Genomic DNA, 8,113 nt, shown 5'->3' on the forward strand with positions numbered 1-8,113 from the left:
GCTGGAAGCCACAGCCACTCGGTCTTGGAAGGGTTGAGCTTGAGCCTGTTTCTCCCCATCCAGATCTGTACAGCCTCCAGACACCGGGACATCACGTCAAGGGCATCATTGGGGTGGCCCAGGGTGGAGATGTACAGCTGAGTGTCATCAGCATACTGATGGTACTTCACTCCGAAACCACGGATGATCTCACCCAGCAGCTTCACATAAATGTTGAACAGAAGAGGCGAGAGGACCGACCCCTGCGGCACCCCACATACAAGGCGCAGTATGATACCATGGTCGATGGTATCAAAAGCCGCTGAGAGATTTAACAGGACCAGGACAGAGGAACATCCCCTGTCCCGAGCCCTCCAGAGATCATCAACTAATGCGACCAATGCCATTTTTTTTATTTGATTTATATGCCGCCCTTCTCCGGAGACTCAGGGCGGCTTACAATGCGTTAAGCAATAGCCTTCATACTTTTGTATATGTATATTTCCTTGCTGTGCCTAGGCCTGAAGCCCGACTGGAACGGATCGAGATAGACCGCTTCATCCAGGTACTGGGGGAAGTGTCGCGCCACCACAATTTCAACAACCTTCACCACAAAGCGAAGGTTGGAGACTGGACGATAATTTGCTAAAACAGCCAGGTCCAAGGAGGGCTTCTTGAGGAGAGGCCTCACCACCACCTCTTTCAAGGCAGCGGGAAAGTAGCCCTCTCTCAAAGAAGCGTTAACAACCCCTTGGAGCCAGCCTCGTGTAACCTCCCAGGAAGCCAGCACCAACCAGGAGGGACACGGGTCCAATAAACATGTGGCTGCACTAAGTCTACCCAGAATTCTGTCCATGTCTTCAGGGGTCACTGGGTCAAACTCCTCCCAGATAACATTCTCAAGACCTGTCTCCGTCACCCCGCCTGTATCTACCCAGTCAGAGTCCAGGCCTTCCCGAATTTGAGCGACTTTGTCATGCAGATACTGCACAAAATCCTCAGCCTTGCCCTTCAATGGGTCCTCCTGCGCTCCCAGATGGAGCAGGAAGCGGGTCACCCTGGGCAGTTATCTGCAGACGCGATAAGAACAGAAGAATAATTAAACTTTGCTGTTTTTATCGCCACTAGGTAGGTCTTAATATGAGACCTTACCAGTGTTCGGTCAGATTCGGAAAGGCTAGCCCTCCAACTGCTCTCTAGGCATTTTTTCCGGCGCTTCATCTCCCTCAGCTCCTTGGAGAACCAGGGAGCTAAGTGAGATCGGCGGCGGGTCAGAGGCCGCAAAGGCACGACACGGTCCAAAGCTCCAGGCGGCCACCAGGTCTTCAGCCGGGTCGTGAGCCACAGCCTCAGGGAATGGCCCAAGCTCCATCTGGAACCTATCAGGATCCATCAGGCGCCATCATTAATTGTGTTGAATTGTTACTACTGCCTGCTTTGATAGATTAGAGATTCATTAGATGTTGGGAATTTATTATGAAAAATAAAATATTAGATAATTTGGATATTAGGAGGGACAAGCATTTAATCGACCTTGAGGACCTTGTCTGCTTTACCAGATCCAAAGAATCAAACTGTTTCCAGACTTTCCCCCAGGAAATCTCACATGGACTTGCACCACACATGGTTCCAACTGAAAATGAATCCAAGTGACTTTGTTTGTCAGGTATTGAACAAATTCCTCTGCATGGCCTTGAAGATAAACACCCAAAGTCTCCTGTCCCAGGAAGGATCTTGTGGTCTGGAACAGGGACAACAGGTGACACACTGCAAATGCAATATGAAATAATGATGTTTCACTGCTCTTATTACCATGGGGTAAGTCTTAAATAGCAGCTGTTGGGTCCAATAGGAATCACCCTTTGTTTTCTTCCAGCAGTGGTCTGAGTGTTCAGAACCCATGTCTCTTCTGTTAACCATGGGGAAAGTTAGGAGTGATAGATTAAGAGAGGCCACACAGGAGTGATCTGGTTCAGAGCTTGGCCATCCTTTGATTCCAAGATTATATCAAGGCTTCAGCAAGGCCATGTAGGAAGGCCTCTGGGATATCCCCCAGTTCTCTCTGGAACTCATTTGAATTCATTAGTTGTCAGGTGAACCGCTTAAATGGATCTGGCCTCCCTGTGAAGGGGGATAATATAGGAGAATCCCAAGGACACCGAGGTATGATCTGATCATGACAGGGGGGATAATGTTAGATCCCCCACCAAATCACATTGCCATTGCTCTGACAAAAAGATCATATTTGATGTGTGACCATTGTCCTGAATTGGACCCAAGATAATCTGGGACAGGCTCATGGCTGCCATGGTGGCTATGAACTTCTGGGCTGCTTCTGAAGCCAAACCAAGAGGAGTTCAAGCAGAAAAGTTGCTACACAGCCGGAAACTAGTACACTAATAACAATCCTAACTGATCCCATAATACTTGGGGAGCCAGGCACCTGAAGGTGAAGAGAACTCTGGATGACCACTTTCACTCCACCTCTCCTTCTCTGGGGTCTCAACTGGTGCCAAACCTTAAACCTGCCTGGGCACATCTCTGAAGGGGAAACACCTCCTTTCAGAGTTAGCCAGGTCTCAGTGATGCATGCCAGGTTGGCTCACTTCTCCTCTATGAGATCTTGATAAGGGGAGCCTTATTACCGGTATTGACCAACCTGCCATTCACTAGCATAGCTAAAGTCCCAGGCCTCCAAAGTTATGCTGTCCAGGAACTGGGAATGAGCTCAAGTGCTTCGATCTGGCCCACAGAGCCACCCTGGAAACAGCGAAGATCAGCCCAGGTGGCTCTGTCAGTGAAAACGGAGCTCGGGAAGGCTGTGCTCGATGACACCTTTTACTGGCAGAGGGCTGCAGGAGGCTGTCACAGCCAAAAATGGAGCCCTTGGGAGCTGCACAAGTGATGTCAAGCTGGCCATCTGGACGCCGCCACCCAGACCCCCTGAGGTTAAAAACAACTCTAATACAGCCTTCAATGAAATTGAGTTTGACATCCCTGTCTTAAACAGCTTCTGAAACACAAATTTCAAAGTAACCACACTATGATTGGCTGTGAAAGTTGGACCATAAGAAAGGCTGAGTGCCAAAGAATTGAGGCCTTTGAACTATGGTGCTGGAGAAGACTCCTGCGAGTCCCTTGGACTGTAAGATGAACAAACAAGTCAGTCCTAGAGGAGATCAATCCTGACTGCTCCTTAGAAGATCAGATCCCGAAGATGAAACTGAAATACTTTGGCCACTTAATGAGAAGGAAGGACTCACTGGAAAAGAGCCTAATGCTAGGAAAGATTGAGGACAAAAGAAGAATGGGACGACAGAGAATGAGGTGGTGGATGGAGTCACTGAAGCAGTAGGTGTGAGTTTAAATGGACTCCAGGGGATGGTAGAGGACAGGAAGGCCTGGAGGAATGTTGTCCATGGGGTCACGATGGGTCGGACATGACTTTGCAACTAACAACAGCAACACTATGATTGTATGCATAACAAACATCAATATTACATTCTTGAATTTGGTGATTAAAGTCAATGATATTAAAAAAAATCAAGCCTAAAAAAATTCTGGTGCATGCTTGAACAAAATGCATATTTATTTTTAGTTGAATATTTTAAACACCAGAAGTCTATTAAATTCAATTCTTCCGTAGAAGTTTTAATTGTTTCCCTCAGTAATGATTGGGGTTTTTTGTGTGTGTGTGCTAGTGGTCAAGCTGAGGATCTATATCTTCTATTATAGAACAGAACAGAACAGAACAGAACAGAACAGAACAGAACAGAACAGAACAGAATAGAATAGAATAGAATAGAATAGAATTTTTTATTGGCCAAGTGTGATTGGACACACAGGCAATATGCTCTCAGTGTACATAAAAGAAAAGATATGTTCATCAAGAATCATAAGGTACAATACTTAATGATAGTCATAGGGTACAAATAAGCAATCAGGAAACAATATCAATATAAATCGTAAGGATACAAGCAACAAAGTTACAGTCCTACAGTCATAAGTGGAAGGAGATGGGTGGTGCGAATGATGAGAAGATTAATAGTAGTGCAGACTTAGTAAATAGTTTGACAGTGTTGAGGGAATTATTTGTTTAGCAGAATGATGGTGTTCGGGAAAAAACTGTTCTTGTGTCTAGTTGTTCTGGTGTGCAGTGCTCCATAGCATCGTTTTGAGGGCAGGAGTTGAAACAGTTTATGTCCAGGATGTGAGGGGTCTGTAAATATTTTCACAGCCCTCTTTTTGACTCATGCAGTATACAGGTCCTCAATGGAAGGCAGGTTGGTAGCAATTGTTTTTTCAGCAGTTCTAATTATCCTCTGAAGTCTATATCTGTTTTGTTGGGTTGCAGAATCAAACCAGACAGTTATGGAGGTGCAGATGACAGACTCAATAATTCCTCTGTAGAACTGTATCAGCAGCTCCTTGGGCAATTTGAGCTTTCTGAGTTGGCGCAGAAAGGACCTTCTTGTGCTTTTTTGATGACGTTTTTGATGTTAGCTGTCCATTTTAGATCTTGCAATATGGTAGAACCTAGAAATTTGAAGGTCTCTACTGTTGATACTGTGTTGTCTAGTATTGTGAGAGGTGGAAGTATGGAAGGGTTTCTCCTAAAGTCCACCACCATTTCTACGGTTTTGAGTGTGTTCAGTTCCAGATTGTTCCGGTCGCGCCATGAGGCTAGTTCAACCTCCCGTCTGTATGCGGATTCATCATTGTCTCGAATGAGACCAATCACTGTTGTGTCATCTGCGAACTTCAGTAGTTTAACAGACAGTAGTTCAGTAGTTTATCACTTTATTGTTCCCTATGAATGCCTATGCAAATTTATCAGAACCATCTTACAATTATACTATGAAAAGTATGTCAATTTTTTGAAGGCTCCTGCTTCTCTTGCTGGTTTTATGATTACTAATGCAGGCCAACCTAAAAGGGTTACTCTTAAGACAGGTTTTTAATACTCATAAGATCTCTTTAAGTCATCATTCAGATCTGAAAAGTGTTTTTTAATTGAATAACACACTTTAAACACATTCTATGAGAACAATGAGAGAACCTGATCCCTAAAGACAATGAAAAATGCATTGGACATATTATACCCAAGAGAACCACTTGGGTATAGTGGTTAACTGGAGATTGTGAGTTTTAGTCCCGCCCCAGGCACAAAGCCAGCTGGGTGACCTTGAGGTAGTCACTCTCTCTGTCTCAGTGACTAGAGAATGACTGGCCCAAAATGTCACCCAACTGACTCTCATGCCTAAGACAGGACTAGAACTCACAATCTCTCATTTTCTAGCCGGGTGCCTTTAAGCACAAGAGCAAGCTAGTTGAGCACAGATCCCTTAAACACAGTTTGTTGAATAAGCCACAAGCTGACTTTACTTACTGCACTAAACCATCAAACAGTTCATAACCCACAATGTCTAATTTTACACAAAATTAGCTAACCCTACTTTATTTAATTTGGAGCAGAGTTGTCTTTCTACTAATATTAAAATTACTACTGGCATAACTAAAGTTACAAGGAAAAATAACTATATTAGGGGGATGGAAGAACTGCATTTCATATATTGATATTTATTTCTTTGTATTAAACTAATTTTAAGACAATACAGATCAGCAAAAAAAATATTTCTATAAGATTTAATTCTCAATGTAGATATAGTCTCTCTCTATATTACCTACATTGGCAAGACCATTCAAAATGTTGTTAAGTGCTAGTTAAGCATATAAATAAATAAGCGGTTCAGAACACAAAGTAATACATAATGTTTAACCAAAGTAAATCTATTCATATGATCACATCTTATGATCCAGTCAATTAATCTTTACATTCAAATAACACAAACTTGCCTTGAGCACAAGTCCATAATTTCAATGTCATTTCCTTCTTCGTCACTTAAAATGTTAAAAGGTCTATAAAACATAAGCAGTAATACTGACTCTTGAACACATTGGTCTCTCTGAAATTTGTTATTCTCTTTGATAAACAAATTATTATACAGGCAGCTGCATTTAATACTTCCATGTGGCATCACGAAGTAAAGAGAAATGAACAGAACAAAGGAATGAAGCCACACGGACACAGACCACAGAGAGCACACAGTATGTACAAATAAGATAGTTTGGCTGGTATAATTTCTACCTTTTCTGAAAGAAACCTGGTATAGTTATAGGAGCAACGAACCAAGAATTGCAATTACTACACTTTGATATTTATAGAATGTGTATAGTATCTTGATATCCATTAAGAATCACCTCTAGAACAGACAGCACAAAATCCACAATATTTATGGGGCTAATTTACATAATTATTAGCTAATCATCTCCAGCCAGTATGAACCTAAATCAGACAATTTGTCACAAGAGCATTAAATAATTCTGCCATCATAAACTGAAGCCAGAAAGCAGTCTCCCAAATGAAGCCAAATTCAGCATCTAGACACACGTATAATGTTGCCAAAGGTCAAACATCAGCATTATGGCTGCCCTATCATAAAAAAGCTGGCCAAATTTTTTTGCACAAAATGTAATAATGGAGACCAGTCCTTGCTTTTTTTTTTTTTTTGCCCTGTTGCGTGCAATCTTTGTAAAATACATCACCAGTAATTCCATATTTCCTTTATATTTACATTATATTTTGTGCTTTTTTCTCTGGGAGAGTTAGACAGTCTAAAGAGTGTTCTTCCTTGTGAAAAAGCTTAATAGATTAAAACTTTTAACAATAATTATGTGTATTGTATATGTACATTTTCTTAAGATATAGGTATCAGATGTTTTCATCTTCTTAAGAACTTAGTTACATGATTTTCACAGATACTAACACAATGCTACTCTGCTCCATTTAGGGTATTCCAAGCAATTGTTTTCATAGCCGGATTCTCAACCATGTTGCAAACTGCTTTAATTTTTGGATAAATTTATAATTGCTTATGTGTTCTTTGAGCTTTTCAATGAATGTCTATTCTTTCCAGATTCCTTTCTTTTTTTCCACAACTTTCATTTCTGCTTGAAGTAGCCTCTTGTGAAGCTTCCAGTATCTGGGATTCATGAGCCAACCCTTCAGTACAGACTGTCTTGCCAAACCCTCATTGCAAGATTTCTTCATTTAGACAAATACTGGAAAATCTCCCCTTATTTACTATTACGAAGCAATCAAGTGCTGATTCTTTTCTGCCCAAAAGCTGGAACCAAATCATTTGTGAAGGTTTCATTTCTTCTTTTAAGCAGATTACTCCATCAGACGTTAACTCCACACCAGCAAGCATCTTTTCTGCAGAGAGGAAATGATTGGAAGGGTAATAGGTACTTGTTCAATTTCTAATCCTTGTTCGGTTATTTGTCATAATTGTCCACGTAGCTCAACATTTTTCTCTATAAATTCGGGATATATTTCCAAAGCATTCGTGAATTTGGCTGTCAATTTGATACTCTTTGCAAGTACAGTCACTCTAACTATTGCCAATCCGGTACTTATGTTCTGGATGAGGGTGAGATGTGCGTCTGCCCACTCGGAAAGATGCACGACATAATTTGGCAGCTCTCTGCCCCGCTACCCGGCCATGATCGCCTACCAGCCGTCGCTTCCTCATGCCCTAACATAAAAGGGTTACTGACCAGCAAAGTAGTTTATGAAGGTTGCTGTGTTAAGGATATTGTTGTGTTACCAACCAGCAGAGTAAGTGCACAGAGAAACGGTACTGAGAGCAATGAATACAATACATACAAACTGGTTTAACAAAGCTTTTACTTTGTAGTGAAAAACATTTTTTTTTAATTTGATTTATATGCCGCCCTTCTCCGGAGACTCAGGGCGGTTTACAATGCGCTAAGCAATAGCCTTCATTCTTTTGTATATTTATACAAAGTCAGCTTATTGCCCCCACAACTGGGTCCTCAATTTACCTACCTTAGAAAGGATGGAAGGCTGAGTCAACCTTGAGCCTTGGCTAGATTCGAACCTACAGTAATTGCAGGCATCTGGTCTTAATAACCAGCTTAATAACAGGGTGCCTTAGACCACTGTACTACAAAGACTCTTTTGCATAGTCTTTTAATCAATCCAAGTCTTTAGCCATTCAAATCAATCCGAAGTTACAGATATCTTTTTACCATACAAACAGTAGTTGGC

General features: G+C 41.8%; 1 pseudogene; it reads right to left on the bottom strand.

The window, feature by feature from the left end:
• Nucleotides 1–6,551: 6,551 nt before the first annotated feature.
• Nucleotides 6,552–7,546, bottom strand: LOC148116702 (mitochondrial inner membrane subdomain organizer 1 pseudogene; annotated as a pseudogene).
• Nucleotides 7,547–8,113: the final 567 nt, after the last annotated feature.

Source organism: Pantherophis guttatus, chromosome 1 (genome assembly GCF_059756535.1).
Source record: "Pantherophis guttatus breed Tessera chromosome 1, ASM5975653v1, whole genome shotgun sequence".
NCBI classification, from domain to species: Eukaryota; Metazoa; Chordata; class Lepidosauria; order Squamata; family Colubridae; genus Pantherophis; species Pantherophis guttatus.